The following is a 25,814-nucleotide window of genomic DNA, read 5'->3' on the forward strand; positions in this document are numbered from 1 at the left end:
TAACTTCAGTTGTCCCCAAAGTCTCCTGTTGTCTTGTTAACCTGTCAGAGAAGGAAGAAATATTTCGGAAATCAGCTTTGAAGCTGTCACTTGCCAAGCAACAAGCTTAATCATAATTGAGTGTAGTTAAAATACAGTCAAGCTTTAAATAATATAGCTAGTTAACTAAGCAGCTTACTATATTTAAGCAATTTAAGGGGACAATTTAAAGGAATAGTTCACCCAAAAATGAAAATTCTCTCATCATTTACTCACTATTATGCCATACCAGGTGTGTATGACTTTTTAATCTGCTGAACTCAAATTAACATTATTAGAAGAATTTTGGTCCATACTATGCAAGTGAATGGGTGCCAAAATGTTGAAGTTCCAAAAATCACATAAGTCAGCATAAAAGTAATCCATATGACTCCAGTGGTTTAATCCATGTCTTCAAAAGTGGTATGATAGGTGTGGGTGAGAAACAGATCAATATTGAAGTCATTTTTTACTATAAATTCTCCTCCCTGCTCAGTCAGTCTCCACTTTAACTTTCACATTCTTCTTCTTGTGTTTTTGGTGATTCACATTCTTCATGCATATTGCCCCCTACTGGTCAGGGAGAAAAATTTCTAGCAAAAAAGGACCTCAATATTTATCTGTTTCTCACCCAAACCTATCATATCACTTCTGAAGACATGGATTAAAACACTAGTGTGGAATTACTTTTATAATGCCTTTGTGTGCTTTTTGGAGCATCAACATTTTGGCACCCATTCATTTATGGAGTTTTGTGTTCCTTGCCACAGTCGCCTTCAGCTTGCTCACTGGGGTTCTAAATACAATTATTATTGAATTATTTATTTTTATACACAATTTACAATCATATTTAATCAAACTACACAATGATGACTCTAAGACTTTATAGATATTACAGTTTAATTTTCTGTTAAAGCATGATTTCTGTAAAGCTGCTTTGAAACTATGTGTGTTGTGAAAAGCGCTATACATATAAAAATGGCTTGACTTGCATTGTATGGACCTACAAAGCTGAAATATTCTTCTAAAAATCATAATTTGTGTTCTGTGGAAGAAAGAAAGTCATACACATCTGGGATATCATGAGGGTGAGAAAATGATGAGAGAATTTTCATTTTTGGTTGAACTATCCCTTTTGAATGTATAACTATAATATCAGATTATATTTATTTATTTATTAGCTGTATTTAAACTACCAAATGGTTTGGAAAAACCTGACTGTATTTGTCATTTTGTGTTATTTAATACACTGAAAAATATTTTAGCACTATAAATATTTATATACACTGGCGGCCAAAAGTTTGGAATTTGCTCTTTGCAGATTTTGCTCTTATGGAAAGAAATTGGTGCTTTTATTCACTAAAGTGTCATTCAACTGATCACAATGTATAGTCAGGACATGGATAACATGAAAAATTACTATTACAATTTGAAAAAAAAAAACCAATATATATGTTCAGAACTTCTTAAACTACTTCAATGAGTTCTCATCAAAAAATCCTCCATGTGCAGCAATGACAGCTTTACAGATCCTTGGCATTCTAGCTGTCAGTTTGTCCAGATACTCAGGTGACATTTCACCCCACACTTCCTGTAGCACTTGCCATAGATGTGTCTGTCTTGTCGGGCACTTCTCACGCACCTTACAGTCTAGCTGATCCCACAAAAGCTCAATGGGGTTAAGATCCATAACACTCTTTTCCAATTATCTGTTGTCCAATGTCTGTGTTTCTTTGCCCACTCTAACCTTTTCTTTTTGTTTTTCTGTTTCAAAAGTGGCTTTTTCTTTGCAATTCTTCCCATAAGGTCTGCACCCCTGAGTCTTCTCTTTACTGTTGTACATGAAACTGGTGTTGAGCGGGTAGAATTCAATGAAGCTGTCAGCTGAGGACATGTGAGGCGTCTATTTCTCAAACTAGAGACTCTGATGTACTTATCCTCTTGTTTAGTTGTACATCTGGTCTTCCACATCTCTTTCTGTCCTTGTTAGAGCCAGTTGTCCTTTGTCTTTGAAGACTGTAGTGTACACCTTTGTATGAAATCTTCAGTTTTTTGGCAATTTCAAGCATTGTATAGCCTTCATTCCGCAAAACGACCTTAAGACATTCCAGTCTATTGCATACTGTGGCAACTCAAAAACAAACACAAAGACAATGTTAATCTTCATTTAACGAACCAAATATCTTTCAACTGTGTTTGATATAATGGCAAGTGATTTTCTAGTACCAAATGATCAATTTAGCATGATTACTCAAGGATAAGGTGTTGGAGTGATGGCTGCTGTCTAGATTTGATCAAAAATGACTTTTTTCAAATAGTGATGGTGCTGTTTTTTACATCAGTAATGTCCTGACTATACTTTGTGATCAGTTGAATGACACTTTGGTGAATTAAAGTACCAATTTCCTTCCAAAACATCAAAATCTGTACATTATTCCAAACTTTTGGCTGCCAGTGTGTGTGTGTGTGTGTGTGTGTGTGTGTGTATATATACATATATATTTATGTATTTATTTCGTGAGGTTTTGATGACTCTTGAGTTTTGATGACCAAAACGAGGATATAAATTTAGGTGACAGCATTAAAAAGCTTTTGAACAGATAAAATCAGATAAAAACGAATAAAGCTAGGAAACTAGCTGAAGGTAAAATAATAAACCGTTTTTTTTTTAAATTTATTTATTTTTTTAATATAAAATGAACACTAAACAACATTAACAAATGCTGTAAAAAAATAAATAAATAGCTTTTCATTTATGATGGTGTTAGTTTATGACAAGGGCATACTGTAGGTTTGGTTTGAAAGTTGGCAGGGACATACAGCAAGGATAATATTCAAAATGTTGGTATTAAGAAATTGCGAGAAAGTCAGTCTGGTAATATAGACAAAATAACATTATTATCTCATATAACAAGTCTCATTTCTTATTTAACTGGCCCACGATTTACCTCTAGAAAATAATATCCAAGGGACATAAAGTTTTTTGTTTTGTGTTTTGGACATAAAGTGACATTCTGTAAAATGTATTATCCACCATTAAACAAATGGAAATCTAAACAAAGTGTAAATTAACAATTTACATGTGCAAAATGACATCGCAAAATAAACAAATCTATGAGGAGAATGGAACATTGACATTTTACATGACACTTATTTATGTGCACTTACATTTTTATCTGAAAAAGTAGGCCTCCTGAAAAAAGCAGGCAAATGCCTTATTTTATTGACAAAACATCACTTTCTAATCCCGATGCTCCAATGTGTACAATAAAACATTTATTGGGAGTTATACTAGCATCATAAAATCTTGCACCTCTGACTCATTTATTCACATTTTAAGGTGTTCTCCTCAAGAGGACGCTCACCCAGCCAAAAAAGCAGAATCCTCCATTGGGCTGCGTGCAAAACTCAGGACATTTTTGACTTTTTGACAGGAAACATTTTGTACATGAAAAGTCGTAAAATACCAATGAAAATCCGTCTGCGTAATCTACAAAAAATAATTTAAAGAGGCCCTATTATGCTTTTTGGGATTTTACCTTTCCTTTAGTGTGTAATATAGCTGTTTATGCATGTAAAAGGTCTGCAAAGTTACAAAGCACAAAGTCAACGCCAAAGGGAGTTACTCTGTCCCACAGAAAACACTGCTCCTGAACTGCCTGAAATGCCTGGTTTGCAGTCCAGCCATTATTTTCATGACTTAGCTATGTCACTATGTAACACATTTGCATAATGCCCACCTAAGGGCTGCTTTAAGCTGAAACTCGGTTATTGTAAGGGGCGTTACATTTCCGACACACGCTCTAAGCAGTTGACCAATCGCAACAGACTGGGCCAGCTGACCAATCAGAGCAGACTGGGCTTTTCGGAAAGGGGGGCTTTAAAGAGACAGGAGCTAAAACAGAGCGTTTCAGACAGAGGGTGAAAAGAGGTACTGCAGCAATGTACAGTATTAGAAAAATAATGTGTTTTTTGAACATTAAAGCATGTAAACCTATTCTAGTAGACTCCCAAAATAAAATTATGAACCTGTAAATGAGCATAATATGGGCTCTTTAAGAAAAAATGGTGACAACACCATTTCAGAAGAAGTAGGGCAATAATTTACGGTGAAATTGCCCAAATGTTGGAAAGTTGGTAGGGACATGTCCATATCATCCCTACCTAAAATGACTCCTATGGTTTATGATATCTAATGCATTTACTAATGTTAACAAATGGAATCTTACTGTAAAATGCATCCATTATATCTTTTCAAATACAGAACTATCAGAGGATATAATTTATTTTTACAAACATTTATCTGGCACAAACACAATGAGGGTTTATGAATGAATGTGTAATTGGAATGACAGCAGCTACATTTCCATAAAAATACAAACAATAAACATAAAATTCTCTCATTTATATAACCTGAGTAAAAAAAAGAGTTATCAACAGCAGCACTTAACAAAAAGTTTTTGCTACAAAACGTGCAACGTAGGGACTCAAATCTCAAAATAATAGTTTGTTTATATACTCAGTAAATAAAGTGGTTCGGTCAGTTGTAAAACTGCACATTAAAGGGGGATAGTTCACCAAAAAAAAAAAAATTCTCATCCTCGTGTTGTTCCAAACCCCTTTGACTTTCTTCCATCGAATACCAAAGGAGATTTTAGGCAGAATGACAGCCTCAGTCACCATTCATTGTCATTGCATCTTTTTCCCCATACAATTAAAGTGAATGGTGACTGAGACTGTCATTCTGCATAACATCTCCTATGATGTTTTTACGCAAGTCATACAGGTTTGAACAAAACATTGCAGAATTTTTATTTCTGAGTGAACTATCCCTTTAAGCAGAGTTAGTAGAATTGCTACCTTCTGTTAGTTACTCCCCATCACTGTGCATGCATGAGTGTGTAATAAAGAATGACAATGTTTGAGAACAGGCATGTGTAAGTTCACCTTTATCTTAGGCCCAGAGACTCCAGTAACCCCAACATGACTGTAATGCATATTAATGGGGGTTAACTAAATCCCCCATATGTCATATCCAACTGATTAAAGTCTCCCTCATTCTCTTCCTGAAGGGCCTATAATTATCACTTTATTCCTCTGTAATCTCCTCCTGGTCTGAAGTCAGTCCCTGCTTCCTCTAACATTAAGATAGGAATGTTCCCTCTCTTTTCTCTGGTCTTTTATAAGCCCTCTGTGTCTCGAGTAGTTCATATCTTGTTCTCTGTTAAGCTCTTTTTCTTTTATGAAACGGAATCAAAGCTGCCTGTCTCTTCTGACCCAAACAATGTGTGTGTGAGTGTCAGTTTAGTGGAGTTACAAACCTAACGGAGTAGTACATGCAACAGTTCTGTCATCATTTACTCACCCTAAAGAAGTTTTGTGTCAGATAAAAACTGCTGTTTGAAAAAAACATATGTACAGTATATTACATATATTTGTGTATATACTGAATATAAATGTGACGAGAAGGAGGGCGGGGCCGGGCCGTGACTATGCACGCCTGACCCCCAATCAGGCTAATCAGCCGAGGAGCGGGATAAGTGCAGCGGAATGCGGCAGTTCAGGAGAGAGAGAGCCACACGCAGCTGCAGTGTGTGCATTTGTGTTCTGTGTCTTTTTAAGTTTTCATTAAACTATTATTTTGACAGTTCAGCCGGTTCCCGCCTCCTCCTTTCCCATGTCAACCCTGTTACATTGGTGCCGTAACCCAGGAAGGAGGAGGGATGCGCTGTCGTGGAGTCCTCGCCACTACCAGCCAACCCAATGGAGCAGCCGCGGCCATCCACTGGGGACGGAGGAGTTGCTGCCGACCGCCTGGACGCGGAGGAATGGCCACTATCCGCGAGGGGAGGAGGGGCTCGCTGCCGGCCGCCTGGAGCGGTGGAGCCGCTGCCAGGGGCGGAGGAGTTCCCAAAACGTGGAGGAGCGTTCCATCTGCCAGGGGTCGGAGGACATGCTCCGGTCCATCCGGGGAGGAGCGGCTGTCATCCGGCAGAGGTTGGGGAGTGGCTGAGGGCCAGGCGACAGCGTATCTGGGTGCCGGGGAACCAGGTTATTCCTCTCTCCTCTCTCTCTCTCTCTCTCTCTCTATCTCTCTCTCTCTCTCGCTCTCTCGCTGTTGCTCTGCTTTGCCCTTTCCCTCTCCTCTTTCTTTTTTGTTTTTCCCTCCCCTTGCCCCCCCACCCCCCCCACACTTATAACTTGAGAAGGTACCGTTTCAAAGTAGCTCCCCAATGGTGTGTGTTCTGGCTTTAAAGGATTGTTGGCCAAAAATGCAAATGACCCCTATTAGCCTTTAACAGAAGGACATTATCATACAAAACAAACCTAATGAGGAATCAGGCTTCTGTGTGTGTATTTAATTAGAAGAAAGAGAGGAATGTGTTTAGAATTTTTGATTCCCTGTCAGGGATGTGAGTAGTTGCATTCCTCACAGAGTATCAGAGCTGAATGCCTCAGCAGTTAATTTGATTAGTATTGTTTTCATTTGAACAAAGTAGGAAAAAGACATGTGAATCCTGCTCTCGTCTTTCATGTGTGAAGTCTCAGAACACTCCAGAGAGAGAAAACTGGGTTGCAGGCTGCCGTTTGCTCTCTGAGGCGTTTCGTAGAATTTAGCTTCATTTGTCTGGTAAATTTGACAAATTTTGACCTTGAAATGGACCGACACACACCAACACACACACTTGTTCTATTTCTTTGACAAACTTAAAGTTCCATAGCATTATCATGTTTTTTTTTTTTTTTTTATTTACCACAGAAGTACCATTGTTTTGTATGGTATCATTGTACGTTTTTTGTATGTACAGTACATGGTAACACCGTGTTTATGTATATGTACCATGGTAAAACCATGTTTTTTTTTTTTGGATATGCACTTTGGTAACACCGTGTTTATTTTTATATATATATATATATATATATATATATATATATATATATATATATATATATATATATATATATATATATATATATATATATATATATATATATATAATATATATATATATTTGTACCATAGTAATACCATGTTTTGTTTTCTATATATATTTAGGTAATACAGGTTTTTTTATATGTACTTTGGTAATTCCATGTTTTTTGGAAATGTTCCATGGAAATACTGTTTTCTGAATATATACCATGGTAAAACTGTGTTGTTTGGATATGTACCATGGCAATACAGTGTTTTTTGAATATATACTGTAACATGGTAGTACCGTGTTTTTTGGATATGCACTTTGGTAATAGTCAAGTCATTTTTATTTGTATAGTGCTTTTAACAACACTACAACAAATCATTTAAAAGCAGCTTTACAGAAAATCATGCTTTATCAGAAAATGATACTGTAATATCTATAAAGTCTTAGAGTTACCATTGTGTAGTTTGATTAAATATGACTGTAAATTGAGTATAAAAATAAATAATTAAATAATAATTGTATTTAGAACCCCAGTGAGCAAGCTGAAGGCGACTGTGGCAAGGAACACAAAACTCCATAAGTAAAAATAACCTTGGGAGAAACCAGGCTCACTGTGGGGGCCAGTTCCCCTCTGACTAACCAGCATGAATATAATGCCAATATTAGTTATTTGTGTGCAGTGCAAGTCATGGTTTAAGTTTTAAGCAAGTTTTAAGGGCCAGTGTTTAAACAAAGATTTTGTATGATCTGTAAGATTAATGACTAATGTCTTTGAAGTTCATCCTGGATGAACCGCAGAAGTTCACATACAGTAGATGCATTGTCCTTTGTTAGTTGGCTGATGAAGGCTTTTGTTGGCAATTAAATGATAGTCTATGTATTCCATTTCAAGAGTATAGTCCATCAGTAGACAAAGGTGATGCAGGAAGAGATCAATGAGGTGCATCGCAGTTCAACCTGCAGGTCATTTTGTTGAGGTTCGGTGGGGTCCATCCAAGTCCAAGGTTCAGGCAGTGGCATATGAAGTATCCCATGTCTTACAGTTAGAGTTGGCATCAGTTCATCCTCTAAAGTCCATCATAAAAGACTGAAGTGATGTCTTGTTAGTACCGGCTGTAGTTTGTCATCATCACTCAGTAACACGTAGCAGTGGAGTCCAACACCAAATAGGAATGGAGCTGGATCTGGCCGGCTCTGGTAATTTCGAGATATGAATCCCGAGGTTGAGACAGGGAAACAAATAGAATTATATTAGCGTAGATGCCAATCAATTCATTGCAGAGTTATAGATTATGAGAAATGTTTCTGAGAAATGTTTCCGGTTCCGGCAGACCTAACTAAAGCAGCCTAATTGTGAGTTTATGAATAAATCCCTCAAAATAAATTTGTTGTATGCCTGGCTAAATGGATGAGTCTTTAGTCTAGACTCAAACTGAGTGTGTCTGCATCCCGAACAGTGTTAAGGAGACTATTTCATAGTTTAGGTGCCAAATAAGAAAAGGATCTATCTAACTTTAGTGGATTTTGATATTCTAGGAACTATTAACAGGCCAGAAGTTTGTGATCGTAATGAACGTGATGGAATATAGTGTGTCAGAAGGTCACTTAAGTACTGCAGAGCTAGACCATTCAATGCTTTGTTTGTAGTTAACAGAATTTTACAATTAATATGAAATTTAACAGGTATCCAATATAACGACGATGAAATGGGGCTAATATAATCATATTTCTTGGTTCTAGTCAGCACTCTGGCAGCTGCATTTTTAACCAATTGAAGTTTATTTATTGAACTTGCAGGACATCCTCCCAGTAATGCATTACACTAATCTAGTCTTGAGGTCGTGAACACATGAATTCGTTTTTCGGCATCAGCAACAGACAGCATGTGTCATAAATTAGCTATAGTTCTGTGGTGGAAGAATGCTGTTCTATAAACACTGGAAGTTAGATTTTCAAAGGACAGATTGGTATCAAATATAACACCTAAGTTCTTCGCTGCAGAAGACGACGTAGCAGTACATCCATTGCATATTTTAGCAAACTCATAGAAAATAACCACAACAATCCTACATGTTTATTCAGTACTGACTGTATTTATATTTTATGTTATTACATCAAGTGCTTCAAGACTTTTTGGCTTACTGAGTATGTGAGACAATTCTGGAAGATTTTTAGTGAAGCTATCTTTAGTGGTCGAAAGAAAAGTTCAACCTGAAAGACAGTGTGGTGTAGACTAAGTGACATTAGTAGATCACAGCAAACAAGAGACAAGGTAATGATCTGAGATGTCATCACTCTGCGATAGAATTTCTATAGTATCAACATCAACTCCATTTGACAGAATTAAATCTAGCATATGATTATGGCAATGAGCTGGTCCTGTCACATTTTGTCTGACTCCAAGAGAGTTGAGAATATCGATAAATGCTATTCCCCATTTGTCATTTTCATTATCTATGTGAATGTTGAAGTAACCAACAATTTAAGCTCTATATACAGTAACTATTAGATCTGATCAAAAAGGTGCAAATTCACCAAGGAAATCAGAATACGGCCCAGGTGATCTATATACTGTAGCAAGGGCAAAAAATGACAGTGATTTTTTATTTGTATCTGACGATGTCACATTAAGCATTATTAGTTCAAAAGACTTTAACTTATATCCTGTCCTCTGACTAACACCAAAAACTTCACTGTAAATTGTAGCATCTCCTCCTCGACCCTTCAGACGAGGCTCATGTTTATAACAATAACCTGGGGGAGTAGATTCATTTAAATGAATATATTCATCCAACATGTTTCAGTCAAGCTGAGCGCATACAAACTATGATCTGTAATAATTTAATTTACAATTAGTGCTTTGGTGGGAAGAGATCTAATGTTTAGTTGCCCTACTTTTATATGATGTTTATCTTCAATTACTTAGTTTTTTTTTTTTTTTAAGTTTGAACGTAATCAAAACATTTTCTAAATGATTTATTGAGGGTTTTGTGTTTGGTAGTTCGGGGAACAGACACAATCTTTATATGATATCTAGGTGATACAGTCTCTATGTGTTGTAGTTTATGTGACCTGTGTGACATCTCAAGGCAGCTAGCAGATGTTCAGATTAACCAGTTTGTCTGCTTCCTGACCTGGGCCCCAGTTAGTCAAATATTATCACTATTAAGACTATGAGCCAAATTACTAGAGAGGAGAACGGCACCTTCCCTGGAGGGATGGAGTCCGTCTCTATTTTACAGGTCAGGTTGACCCCAAAAACTCTTCCAGTTGTCTGTAAATCCTATACTATCCTCTGGACACCACTCAGACATCCAGCCATTCAGTGATACTAATCTACTATAAACTCACCACCATGACAAGCAGGGAGGGGGTCAAGTTCACACACCTCTTTAACATTATCTATAGTGATCTCCGAATGGCGAAGCCGGACATTGTTAGTGTCAACATGAATGACAATTTTAGAAAATCTATGTTTAGAATTAACTAGCACTCATAAATTTGATCTAATGTCAGATGCTCGAGCCCCGAAAATGCATTTTACAATGGTGGCTGGAGTCTCCATTTCCTCGTTCTTTACAGTAGAATCACCTAAGACCATAGCTCTTTCAAAATTATTCTCAGTGGGTGCATCACTGAGTTGGAAGAATTGATTGGAAACCCTAAGAGGAACGGGAGAGTGGTGTTGCTTTGCTGAGCGAGTATGCCGCAGAGATGTCACCCAAACGCCCTGCTGCGGGGGCTCTACAGCTGGAACCAAAGTGTGTGTATTGCTCACTGTACTACCCGCATCCAAAACAGTATCTGCCGGCTTCACTTTCTCACTGACCTCCACTAGCATTCGGATGCATGTCTCTAGCTCATTAACCTTCTCCGTCAGCCTGACTAATTCCTTACATTTATCACATGTAAATGCCTCACTGCTGATGGAAGAAGCTATAGTAAACATGTGGCATGCAATGCAGGAAAAAATAACATGAGCGGATGCCATGACTTACCGCAAGTTTTTGTTGTTGTTGTTGTTATGGTTGTTCTTGAACGGTGAGGGTTTGAGATTCGATGTGGTTGGATGTTGTTCCTGATCAGCAGAGGTTTGAGATTGATGCAATAATCCATGTAAAACACAGAGGAGTAATCAAATGCACGCAGTCGAGACACGAGATGTAGACAAGCGGGAAAAAAGAAAATAATAAAGAGAGAAAACGGGTGTGCGAGGTAAAATACACGCAGTTGAAAGAAAAAAAGCGGAAACAACGAATCACGTGGTAAAATGGTAAAGGATAAAATTATGAACGTATATGAAGAATAAGCAATGCTAAGCAGGCTAGGAAGCTACAAACACAGACTCGTGCAGCGTGACACCAGTGACCGGAAACAGATAGTACATAGTACAATTTTAGTACAAACATTGTAAAATTTTTTTGAATATGTACTATGGTAAAACCATGTTTTTTTGGGATATGTCCTTTAGTAATACCATGTTTTTGGAAATGTACTTTGGTAATACCATTTATTTTTTTTGGGATATGTACTATGGGAAAACCATGTTTTTTTATATGTACGATGGTAATACATTATATATATACTGTGTTCTTTGAATATGCACCATGGTAAAAATGTGTTTTTTCAATATGTACTTTAGTAATATTGGGATTTTTGGAAATGTTCCATGGAAATACTGTGTTCTTTGAATATATACAATGGTAAAGACATATTTTATGGATATGACCATGGCAATACCATGTTTTTTGGATATATATATATATATCATGGTAATACTGTGTTCTTTGAATATGCACCATTGTAATACCGGGTTTTGGATACGTACTTTGGTAATAGCAGTTTTTTGGAAATGTTCCATGGAAATACTATGTTTTATATATATATGTATATATATATATATATATATATATACCATGGTAATACTGTGTTCTTTGAATATGAAAACCATGTTTTTTGGGTATGTATCATGGTAATACCTTGTTTTCTGGATATATGCTGTAACACGGTAATTTTTTATTTATTTTTTTTATTTTTTTATTTTAAGTACCATGGTAAAACTATATTTTATGGATATTTAACACGGTAATACCTTTTCTTTTTTTCTTTTTTTTTTTTTTTTTGGATCTGTAGTTTTGTAATACCATGTTTGTTAGATATATACAATGGTAATACTATGTTTTTTTTTTGTTGTTGTTTTTTTTGGATATTTCATGGTATTACCTTGTTTTTTATAAGTACTACGGTAATTCTGTGATACCATATATTTTAGAGATTACCATGATTGTATTCCATGGTATTCATTTCAAGTATCTTGGAGTACCACTGTAAATAATATGGTGTGTGAATATGGTAATCATTAAGTACCATGATATATCACTGTACCATAGTATTACCATTTGATAATATCACTTTACCATACTACCACCACAGTGCTTTTTTTGTAAGGTCACTTTGTGTTCACCTACATACAACTCTACATACAACACACACACACACACACACACACACACACACAAACACACACAGAGTCTCAGTTGATCTCTCCATCAGCTCCGGTCAAGCCCTGTACTCTTGCTCTATCTTTGCTTTCACACTCCGTTACACCTGACTTTGATTTTGTCTTTCTGTGCCTCTCTTGTGCCATCATTCACACTCACATACACACACATCTCTTCTAATACATTCTAGCGTCTCTGTGAGTGTGTGTGAGTGTAATCTGAGGCCACCGGCCAGCAATCAATATTCAGGGGCCGCAGATGTAACGTTCTGTCACCACACTGTACTGAAAACACACACTCGCACACACAAACAGGGTCCAAAAATTACAGTTTGGACACACCTGCCAATGCTGAGTGAATTGAGAAAATGTACCGGCCATAAATATTTCTTCTTAGCAAGTCCACACAGATTCTGTGGCTGCAGCACTCTGTCGAAAACACGAATTTGAACACCCCTCATTTGCAAAGTTTTGCACCACTTGTGTGTTAAATTATTATACATTTTGGCAAATTTTATTGTGTTTTCAAATTCCAAAAGAATGTGGCACTCTCAGCAGCGTTGAACACATTTTACCATGTTTAAATACCTTCTGCAGAATGTACCTTATTCACATTTCCAGGTTTGTAACGTAGAAGTAAACTATAATGGGGTAAAATCCTACAGCAATGAATGAGTGACAAAAAGCAAATATTATTTTTGTATCCCATTTTCTCCACCAGCAAAAGAAAAAAAAAAATCAACTATTGCGTTTCCACGACTTTCCAAAAGAGGAAAACTATAGAGAGAGACCTGAAAAAGATGCAATGAAAGTGAATGGTGACTGAGACTCACATTCTGCTTAACATCTCCTTTGAGTTACACAGAAGAAAGTCATACAGTTTTGGAACAACTTGATGGTTAGTAAATTCTGACAGAATTTTCATTTTTAAGTTAACTATCCTTTTTATAACGTAACTGGATGTTTGTTTGTTTGTTTGTTTGTTTGTTTGTTTATTATTGACACACCAAGGGATAGTTCACCCAAAAATAAAATAAATATTCTCTTATAATTTACTCACCCTCATGCCATCACAGATGTTTATGACTTTCTTTCTTCTGCAGAACACAAATGAAGATTTTTTTAGAAGAATATTTCAGCTCTGTAGGTCCATACAATGCAAGTGAATGGGTGCCAACATTTTGAAGCTCCAAAAAGCACATAAAGGCAGCATAAAAGTAATCCATAAATCTCCAGTGGTTTAATCCATGACTTCAGAAGTGATATGATAGTTGTGGGTGAGAAACAGATCAATATTTAAGTCTTTTTTTTACTATAAATTCTCCTCCCTGCTCAGTCAATCTCCACTTTAACTTTAACATTCTTCTTCTTGTGTTTTTGGTGATTCATATTCTTCATGCATATCGCCCCCTACTGGGCAGGGAGGAGAATTTATTGTAAAAAAAAATAAATAAATAAATAAAAGACTTAAATATTGTTTTGTTTTTTACCCAAACCTATCATATCACTTCTGAAGTCATATGGATTACTTTTATGCTGCCTTTATCTGCTTTTTGGAGCATCAAAATGAATTTTGGCACCCATTCACTTGCGTTGTGAGGACCTACAGAGCTGAAATGGCATGAAGGTGAGTAAATAATAAGATAGTTTTCATTTTTGGGTGAACTGTCCCTTTAAGTAGCATTTGTTGCTTGGTAAGTGTTAATTTTAGACCTTGTGAACTCAAAAAAAGGAATCAAAAGTAACAAACAGCCTAGAGATGAATCTATGGTGAATTTAACTTCTTTTGCCTCTATAAACCGGGTTTATTCTGTGCCATGAGCTACTTGTAGACAGTCAGTCTGTTCATTAGCTGCTCTTTATCTGCTTTAGTGAGCTGTAATGGAATTTTAAGGAATCTGCCTCCTTTTCCAATATTCCAATAACAGCGATTATGACAGATTCAGTCTTTTTTGTTTTGATTTTAGTGGTTTGGCTAGAGATGCAGACGTGATGCAGCGCTTCAGTTACAACAAGCATAAAATTGAAGAAAGCTTAGACAGGTTTTAGAAGCACTTTTACACACACACACAAAAGCTCAGAGTGTGTTTCACAATGTGATGTACAATATTAACCAGCCAATGTGTAAAGCACTGCCGAGACACACTGCGAGTGGAAAACAACCAAAGCTATATTACAGACATAACTCACACACACTAAAACACACAAATCACATAGAAACCTAATCAAAGTACCAGCGGACACGCTACTGTATAAAGTGTGTGTGTCTTTTGAATAGCTCTCAAGGTGATTCTCTCTCTACCATGTGTTTTGTTTTTGGACATAGTACCATGGTAATAAAATGATATTTTTTGAAGTACCTTTGAGTGCAATGTAAATATCATGGTATTTGATTTTGGTAATTATTCAGTTCCATAGCCTTTTTATAGTATAAAAGTATATGCTTTCTTGCAAAAGAAAGTCACTTGTGTTCCCAGTGATGTATGATGCAATCATGTGCAATATTATTGCAGATACTTTCATACAAAATTGACCTTTAATAATTACTTGCACAGGTAGTTAAGGGTACATAGTCAAAATAGTCATCATAGTTCGAGCCTGATCTCATGAAAATTACATGACTGTGACGACATTTCTGCTAAATGAGATTAGGTGGTTCAATACACATGTCATGGCAGTTCCAAGGTGAAATGTCCACTGAGTGGCCCTAAAAGCGAGTTAAATGTTCTCCCAGATAGATGAGGTTTTTAAGGTTAATTCTTGATCGAGTTTTAAATCAACAAAACCGACCTCCCTACCCTAAACCTTAAACCTAAACCTAACTGATAGTGTCAGAAAAGCAAATGTGAGATGGAAAACACAGTCACGTCATTTTGTGGTGCTTCTATGACACTTTTAGCTCACGTTTGGACTCGCGTGCTCTTCGGGACTCGTACCCCGCACCTTTACATCACAAGTGCAATGCTCTATCTGTCGAGCTGCACAATTTGATCATACTTGAACAACCTTGTTAATGTAGTTGATTATGTAATGCAAATGTTAAAATGCAGTCATGCACTATAGTAAAAGTGTTTAGATGTCATAAGATAGCATCGTGTGTGGATAGTCAACACAGTACATATATTACATATATCACAATGTCATTAGCACCAGTGCTGGGAAATGCGTGTATTGGGGACTGGTCATGTGACTTTCAGTGAGTGTGTTTACAAATCAGACGTGAATATGTTTTGCGCCTGTCAGTGTATCAGGATAGCTTAAAAGATTTATCAGCTTAAAAAGAAAACAGCTTTTAAAAAAAGAGTGTGTGTAAAACATCCCATCGAGACACTCTGATGTTTGCGTGCTCACCTCACTTTTAGGATAACGTATATTTGTCACGCACACATGCACTCGCCATTTTCAAATTTAGCGTTTCTGCCCTCGAGAAAACGAGTTCAGGTCACACACACACACACACACACACACACACACACATATATATATATATATATATATATATATATATATATATATATATATATACACTACCAGTCAAAATTTTTGAAACACTTACTCATTCTTTATTATATTTTTTTTTTTTTCACATTTTAGAATAATAGTAAAGTCATCAAAACTATGGAATAACATAAATGGAACTATGGGAATTATGTTGTGACTATACAAAATCCAAAATAAATCAAAACTGTGTTATATTTCAGCATCTTCAAAGTAGTCACCCTTTGCCTAGAATTTGCAGACATGTACTCTTGACATTTTCTCAACCAACTTCTTGAGGTATCACCCTGAGATGCTTTTTAAACAGTATTGAAGGAGTTCCCATCTATGTTGGGCACTTACTGGCTGCTTTTCTTTATTATTTGGTCCAAGTCATCAATTTCAAAAACTTTTTTAAATAACATTTTAGTTTTATAATTAAATAAATTAATATGGTGGCACAATTATATTTTTGTCTACAAAACTAATTTCAAACATTTAATCATACGCCTTCAGATCAAAAGATTTTTAAGATCATGAGAAAAACTTCAGTCAAGTGTTTCAAAACTTTTGACCGGTAGTGTCGATATATATACAGTATATACTGTATATTCTGCATAATGTTAAAGGACTGTTCCGGAGTCAGAACAAGTAAAGCTCAAAAGCATTTGTAGCATATTGTTTATTAATGTAAACTATAGCCACAAGACGTAAACATTACACGTGTTTACATTATTTAGTCTGATAAAATAGCTTACAGGGTTTAGCAGCATTGCGTCGTCATGGCAACAAAGTTGTAATATTGGATATAACTTTACATAGAAAAGGTTAATAAGCGATTTAATGACACTAAAATCATGTTAACACACATATTGTTTACGTCTTGTTTCGATACTTTTGAAACAGTGAGTATTTTAACGTTTACGGATTGGCCCCCATTGACTTCCATTGTAAGTGACACGCTGTAACCGAGAGTTTTGCTTTGTTTTGAAGAAAATGAGGGACGAGTCGAAATACATTTTTGTGGGTGAATATTTGCTTAATTGTCTTGAAAATAATGTCACAAGTGCAAAAAAAATAAAAATATATATATATATATATATATATTGTAACGGTCCTAGAAACAGGATTCATTTTCCTAATGCAATGTATAATTTCTCATTTCTTTCTTTTGATTTGGGGGTAAAATATGACCTGGATATGTTCTTGTCAGCTTTTGTGAGATTCATTTCTTTCTTTAAGAGGGTTGGGTCCATCTCTCTGTCCTCTCATTTAAGTTCTTGTCCTTCTATTCATCTGTTCATCAGTTTATCTGTCTGTTTTCTTTGTTCATCATTATCTCTCTTCTGTCACTCTGTTCATTTGTCTCTCTTTTACTGTCTTCTCTTTTCTCATCTCTTCCATCACTCTCGCAAACATTTCAATCTTGCACACTGTCTTCCGTGTAGCCCACCTGTCTCTCTCGCTGACTGTCTCTTTGTCTGTCTTTCTCTCTCCTCTTGTAGCTGTATGGTTATGTTTTAAGCGTGTGTGTGTCCGGCTGTGTCTATAATGTTTATAATGTTTTCATTTCTCTTCAGATTTCTCCAGCATGAGACCAGTTCGACACACACTTCCTCTGAATTACGCACCTCACATACCAGATTCTGTGTGTCTTAAACAGCAGCACCTGTGTGTGTTTCAGAGATTTTAGAAACACCGCAGAGGGTCAAAGGTCACACACTCATGCTGAGAAAGTTGTTTGAACAAAGTTAGAGACACATGGAGTGTGTGTTAAACAGAACAATAGCAATGACACACACACTTAGTTGCATCAGAGTTCTCAGTGACAGATGGCTATTATTTACCTGCTATTATATAACACACACACACACACACACACACACACACACACATCCAGGCATATACATTTAGCAGCTGATAAACAAAGAAACTCTCTTACTGATATTAATGATGATTCATTACAAAGTAACTCAGAATCTCAAAACACACTTTTTAGTAGGTTAATTTTTGAAAGTCAATTTCTGCGTAGTCCCACACCTTAAAGTCTTGGCTTCAAAAAAGCTGTTGAACATTTTCACTGTTATCGCCTAAACAAAAGATACAGCTCATTGAACACACGCTGACCTTTTGTGACAACATGCCCCATTATATGGTGCAAGTTGTCACTATGAAATCTGCCATTATACATCAATGCTCACAATCACAAAATGCAAATCTACACCTCTCTTTTAATCTACACCTGCAGTTAACAGACTATTATTGGTCTTTCAGCTAAATCTAAAAAGTAAAACAACTATAAAGCACAAAACAATTTATTAAACAACAAAAATTAAAAAGCCAACGTACAAACATAACTAAACATTGCTTTTGCCAACAAATATTAAAAAGATAATTGCATATATTGCATATATTTATGACTTGAAAAATACCTTTTTCCTAAGAACACATTTAAACCTTTTGGTAAAAATCTGCTTTCATAATATAGTTGAGCCTTGTCTGAATGTATGCCAGTGTGAACTAAAATATAAATATGATGATAGTGTAAATTAGGGCTGAATTCACAGAAATTGTTCTAGTATATGAGGGTTTTGAACTAGGTTATTGAAACCAACATACAAAACCTCTGCTAGAGAAAACAAACATTTGCACAATTGCACTTTTGGATCCAAATCTTATCGTTACTGAGATATAGCCCTTGTGACAACTAGCCCCAGTCAAAATCATGAGAATATCATGGTATTTTTGGATACTTTTTTTTAAGTAAAATTACCGCAAGGGCAAGTGTGTATGTGTGTGTTGACAGATAGATTACTAATGAATTTTCATTTGTAATTTTTCAGATGTCTGATAATGTAATATTTCAGTAGATGATTTACTAAAGTACTGACCTTCATCACAGAGACTCTGGTGCAGGTGATCAGATCGTTCTTCATCTCTCTCGTTCACTCGTTCTCTCTTGTCTTTTATCATATATTCCTGTTTGTTTCAGACTCTTGTGTGTGTCTTTGGTTCTTCTGTCTTACATCCGTCTATGTTACGATCTGTCTCTCTCTCCATCCGCTGGTGAACTGAGGATCTCGTTTCTCCTCCCTCCAACTCTCTCTCTCTCTCTCTCTCTCTCTCTCTCGTGTGTGTGTGTGTGTGTGTATTAATCCCGCTGTGTGTCCTGGTTTTTCTCTCCTGCTCGGTCACATTAGAGTGCTCATGGGAGGTCTGGACACACACTCACACACAGAAGGAAATAATATGTAAAAACGCTGAGGTTTTGGGTGAAGAGGGTGTTTGAAACATGCTTATTTTAGATTGAAACATGCAGATGTGTTTATGTTCATGTGCTATATGTGTTGTTTTTTGTAAAGCAGGTAATATAACTCATATAATGCCCTATAAAAACACATTTTCTTGTTTATTTTTTTACTTTGTGTAAAATATCAATTCTTGTTTTTTAGAGAAATCTAGCTAAATTGAGTTAGGTTTATTTTTAAAACAAGAAAAATACCCTGTTTTTTTTTTTTTTTTTTTTTGTCTTACCCTGTTTGCAAATACAGGCATTTTTTATTTTTTATTTATTATTTTTTTTTTTTTACCCTCCTGTTATGTTTGGGTCATTTTTGACCCATGAAGGAGATAAAATTTGATCAAAATGACATTGGATTCTCCACATTACAATTACAATTTTTATGACATTTTTTTTTTTTTTTTTTTGTGCAGTGTCGGGGTGATTGCTAGGGCATTAATAAATGGTTGCAAGATAGTTGCTAACCGGCCATTAAGTCTCTATGGGCCGGCTGCACCAGCTATACCTACTGTAAGTTACAACTTAGCCTAGTTGTTGCGTAAATGGGCACTAAGTCACAGTTTACGCACTCTTAAATATTTGAGTGTTGCACCATTAAACTCAGGTAGAACGTAACCCTACGTATAAACTAAATATATACGGCAGCCTCCGACCAGGAGTAATGGATGGAATAAAAAAGCAGACTCATTTAATAACATCAATGAGCTCATGTTGTGGTTGACAGGCTTCAGTCCTTTCGACATATTTGATGATGTTGGCATTTACACTCGTTTACATTTATGGGAGAAAACATTACGTAGAAACCTATTTCTTCTGCATGAAACAACATGAAAATACTTTACGGAGAGTTTAGGACCTACTAGTTAACTCTTGCCTTAAGAACAGGTGGTACAACCAAATTAAGCACTGACTTAATTACAAACTATCTAGTAGTTACTAAGCCCTTAGTGTGAACTTTACGTCTCAGTGAGACCTTACCCTGATCCCTAGATATGTGTGGAGACCTTTTCAATGGAAGTCAATGTGATTTTTGTCATGTCAGGCAGATGTTAATATCCTTGATTTGTTTTATTTTTATTTTTTATTTTGTTTTTATTCTGTGTTTATTTCAAACAGATAAAAATTGGAAGTGTTCTAATGATCATCTTTTCACTCATAATGAAGGGTTTACTTTGTATCTACTGTGAAAGAATAATACCACCACTGACATATAGGTGGTGCTCTTTTCATTTGACATGCTACTATAAAAGCTTGTGTTCAGTGTGAAAAGCGTGCCAGTGTTCATAATCAAAAGGGAGGTGTGCTGTATACAGTATGTAGTGTACTCTACCGGGTCTTTTATGACCCGAACGGAACTGTTATTTCTTCAAAACCAAAGGGTTAAGCCTAAACCTTTCTCTGAAAACAAGTAATTCTGCTTCTCAAGTAATTTTTTCTTGTTTTAAGTATGTTTAGATATTTTTACTGGAATACAGGTCAAAAATACTATATATATATATATATATATATATATATATATATATATATATATATATATATATATATATATTGCAGTATTTTACTAAACTTAAAGGGACAGTTTACCTTAAAATTAAAATTCTGCTGTCATAGTTTACTCACCCTCATGTCGGCCCAAACCAGGGTCAGACTTTAAAGGGGGTTCAGGGAAAAAATACCACCAAAAACAACCAAAAAATGCCCCCAAAATTCTAAATGTAGGGGCACAAAAATCCCTCATAATGAATTCTATATATATATATATTTTTTTTTTTTGTATGTTGGTTTGTTTGTTTTATTTGTAACATCTGCTATAGTTCTTAATATTCTATTATAGTCCTAGTCATATATATATATATATATATATATATATATATATATATATATATATATATATATATATATATATATATAAGTTGATGTTGAATTACTTCTAACACTTGTCCAAATCTATTGCACAAATTGTATAGCCTACTTTAATAATACTTTTTTGTCATTGTCATCCATCCTCTATCACTTTAGCTTTTTGTGTTGTTTCCTTTTGTGAATTATTCCTTTAAGAAACGCCTCAAATAACAAGTAAAAGCAGAAATTGGAAGAGGAAGAAAAGTGTGTGAGCTTTTGTGTATGTATGTATGTGTGCGTGTGCTTATTTTCCCCTTATATTCTGTAATTGAGTGAATGAGCCTGCATTTTTCATTCAATATAATTGAGCGCGCGTGTGTGTGTTAAGAGCAGGTATATATGTGTGTTAAATTAAACCTGCAAGACAATGGCAGATTGTGTGGTTTGCTCTCATAAGCTCATTTTAATTTGATTTGAAGAGCCACTGGAACATCAGTTTAGAGAGAGAGAGAAAGGTGTTGAGAATGAGTAAAGAGGCAGAGAAAGACTGGAGGGGAGGAACAGCTGTGAAAAGAATAATGAGAGAAGGAGAAAAAGAGAGATGTAGATGAGGTTACAGCCACAGGGACAGAAGAAGAACTCAAATGAGGGCAATACGACCATAAAACACACACTTCACTCATTTCACACACATACACTCAAAACACAAGCGCATGTTTACTTCTAAATAAGGACGCATTGTAGACTTTGACAATTGTAAATTATAAAGACTTTGCAATTATCAATACTCTACCCTACCCCGAAAGATAACCTTCTGCACTTTTAGAATAAAGAAAAATATTACTTATTTTTATGTATAAGGGAGACCGGGGCTAGTTGTCACAAGGGCTATATCTCAGTAAAAGTGTCACATGTTGTCGCATTTTTATCGGGGCAAGTTGTCACAGGTTTATATTTTTTGGCCTAAACAGTGTTTTGATATGTTTGTATGTTACCTTATCCATTTTTGTTGTTTAATGAATCGTTTTGTACTTAAATACTTGTTTGACTTTTAATATAATGGGCTTTTTAATGCAGGTGTAGATTTAAAGTGTGACTTATATTTGATTTTGTTGGTCGTGATGGGGAGGTTGTTACAAAAGGTCAACGTGTGTTCAGTAATATAACGGTGAAAATGGTCAACAGCTTTTTTTGTAGCCAAGACTTTAAGGTATGAGACAATGCAGAAATTGACTGTCAAAAAGAACCTACTCTGAGAAATATTCAATGGAGTAAATGTGTGACAACTAGCCCCTGTCTTCCCTATATCACATTTTCCAAATAAGTACATCCTCAAATGTCCCCAAAGAGAGGTTTTGTCAGTTTTAACTTCTTGGGACAAATTTGAACACACAGACAAACTCAAAACGCACACATCTCTCTCATTTCAATTCAGTTCTCTTCCTCTCTCAGTCTTTCCTCTGTCACCTTCACAGAAAGGTTCACTGGTGTGTTTATTTATACTTTGTGCTGTCACACACTCACAACCTTTTGTACTCGTCTATATCTGTCCTTCTGTCTGTTTCTATATTTTCATTTCCATCACTTATGCTGTGTCTGTGTGATTTAGTACTCTCTCCAGAAATGCTTGCAACATTCAGTATTTTTCAGTGTCTCTACCCCGCTGTAAGTTCACAATGCACAGGAACAGCTCCTGCGTCCTGGGCCCAAACAAATACACAATATGAGAGACACACGTTCATTTTACGGTGTAATTATTACATGGTAAGTTTCATAAATATTATACGGAGTTTTACCTCTCTTGATATTTTCTTCCATAGAACACAAAAGGAGATGTTAGGCAGAATGTTCAGTCTCAGTCACCATTCACTTTCATTGTATGGAAAAGGATGCATTTAGAGTGAATGGTGACTAAGTTCTGCCTAACATTTCTTTTTGTTCCACAGAAGTAAATTACAACAGAATTTTCCTTTTTTGGGTGAATCATCCCTTTAAGTCTTATTCTAGTTTTTGGCTCAAATTCTAGATGCAAATCTAAATTTGTATGTAATTCTAATTATTTTTCTAATTCTAGTTCCAGTTTTAATTCTATCCCTACTTCTAGTTCTAGTTCTAATCTTAATCCTAATTCTACTCTTAATTCTAATACCAGTCCTTTTTCAAATTCGAGTCCAAGTACTAAATCCTATACTAATTCTAGTTCTAGTCTTAATTTGAATACCTGTTCTAAATCTAATCCTGGTTCTAGTTCTAATTCTAGTTTTAGTCTTAATTCTAAGTCTAGTTCTAGTTATAATATCAGTCCTAATCTTAGTCTTAATTCAAATTCTAGTTTTAGTCCTAAATCCAATCCCCATTTTATTTATAGTTCTAGTCCTAATTCTACTTTCAATTTTAATCCTAGTTTTATTTCTAATACCAGCCCTAGTCGCAGTTTAAATTCAATTTTTTATTTGAATCATAGACCTAAATTTAATCCTAGTTCTAATTCTAGTTCTAGCCCTAATTTAAAGTCTGATTTTAATCCTAGTATTAATTATAATTCCAGCCCTAGTCTTTATTTAAATTCTCATTTTAATCATAGTCATAGTCCTAAATCCAGTTCTCATTAGTTCTAGTCCTAATTCTACTTCTGATTTTAATTCTAGTTTAAATTCTAATTCCAGCCCTTGTCCTACTTTTAATTCAAAATTTAATCATAGTCCTAAATCTAATCCTAGTTCTAATTCTAGTTCTAGTTTTAGTCTTAATTATATTTCTGATTTTAATCCTAACCTTAATTCTAATTTTAATTCAAATTCTAGTCATAGTCCTAACAGTAATCCTAATTCTTGTTCTTCTTTTAAATCTTATTCTAGCTCTATTCCTAACTCATATTTTAATCCTAATCCTAGTCTTAATTCAAATTCCATTCCTAATTCTAATCTACAACTGGTACTAGTTCTAATTTTTGTTCTAGTCCTAATTCTAATTGTAATCCTAATTTAAATTCAAATTCTAGTCACAGTCCTAAATGTAATTCTAATATAATTATAGCTCTATTCCTAATTCGTATTTTAATCCTAATTATAGCCTTAAATCAAATTCCAGCCCTAGTCCTAATTTAATTTCAAATTTTAATCATAGTCCTAAATCTAATACTAGTTCTAATTCTAGTTCTAGTCGTAATTCTATTTCTGATTTTAATCCTAGTCTTAATTCTAATTTAAGCCCTAGTCCTATTTTAAATTCAAATTCTAGTCATAGTCCTAACTGTAATCCTAATTCTTGTTCTAATTTTAAATCTTATTCTAGCTCTATTCCTAATTTGTATTTTAATCCTAACCCTAGTCATAATTCAAATTCCAGCCCTAGTCCTAATTCTACTTCTGATTTTAATTCTAGTTTTAAGTCTAATTCCAGCCCTAGTCCTATTTTAAATTCAAATGTTAACCATAGTCCTAAATCTTATCTATGTTCTAATTTTAGTTCTAGTTCTAGTCGTAATTCTATTTCTGATTTTAATCCTAGTCTTAATTCTAATTTTAGCCATAGTCCTAATTTAAATCCAAATTCTAGTCATAGTCTTAAATGTAATCCTATTCTTGTTTTTCTTTTAAATCTAATTATAGCTCTATTCCTAATTTGTATTTTAATCCTAATCCTAGTCTTAATTTAAATTCCATTCCTAATTCTAATCTACAACTGGTCCTAGTTCTAATTTTAGTTCTAGTCCTAATTCTAATTTTAATCCTAATTCTAATTCTAATTCTAGTCCTAATTGAAGTTCTAACTCTACATGTCTAATTCTCCTGTAAATGCTTTGGCTAGTTATTGTTTACAAGTCCACAGAAAAGTAAATGAGTCAGTTCAAATGAACATTGTTGAGGATTAAACGGTCTATGAATAGAGACAGAAAGCAGTGGAGAGATGTGAGGCATTTGAACAGGTGCAGCTCTGGATTGCGGATGAAGGAGAGTCATGGTTTTATTTTCATTTGGTAGAGTGAGCCATCTGTCCTTGTCGATGACACCGCTCTATTTAATTAGATTTATTACATAACACAGATTACACTTCTACTGTTGCTCTGCCCACCATTTTTGTGTTTGTGTGTGTGAGAGAGAGAGACTTTGTAGCCCTGTGTATCTATCTCTATCTTTAATATCAATGAAAATGTGTGTGTGTGTGTGTGTGTGTGTGTGTGTGTGTGTGTGTGTGTGTACATGTTGCTGAAAGTGTGTACATTACCAGTTACAAATTTGGACACACTTGACTGAAATGTTTCTTATAATCTTAAAAACCTTTTATCTAAAGCTGTATCCTTAAATGCTTAAAATTAGTTTTGTGTTGAGAGGATTGTGAAGGAACATTTTAAAAAAGTGTTTGTCTGACACCCTTTCTTAAAGACAAAGTGTCATTGTTTTAGATGTTAAATTTAAAATACATAAAATACTGTCCCAGTGTGCAAAAATGGAGGTTACAGTGAGACACTTACAATGGAAGTGAATGGGGACAATTTTTGGATGGAAGACAGAAATGTGAAGCTTATCATTTTAATAAAGCACTTACATTAATTCACTTCCATTGTTAGTGCCTCATTGTAACCCAGATTCTTGCTTTTTTCAAAGCAAAGGTGGGACAAGTTGAAATATATACACTGGTGGCCAAAAGTTTGGAATAATGTACAGATTTTGCTCTTATGGAAAGAAATTGGTACTTTTATTCATCAAAGTGTCATTCAACTGATCACAATGTATAGTCAGGACATTGATAA

At 35.2% G+C, this 25,814-nt stretch overlaps 1 protein-coding gene across 2 annotated transcripts in view; it reads left to right on the forward strand.

Annotated features, from left to right (window-relative positions):
* The window catches only part of LOC127418064 (dedicator of cytokinesis protein 2-like), a 161,177-nt gene that overhangs the window by 102,092 nt on the left and 33,271 nt on the right, over window positions 1-25,814 (forward strand). The window lies entirely within an intron of this gene.

This window comes from Myxocyprinus asiaticus, chromosome 27 (assembly GCF_019703515.2).
Source record: "Myxocyprinus asiaticus isolate MX2 ecotype Aquarium Trade chromosome 27, UBuf_Myxa_2, whole genome shotgun sequence".
Taxonomy (NCBI): domain Eukaryota; kingdom Metazoa; phylum Chordata; class Actinopteri; order Cypriniformes; family Catostomidae; genus Myxocyprinus; species Myxocyprinus asiaticus.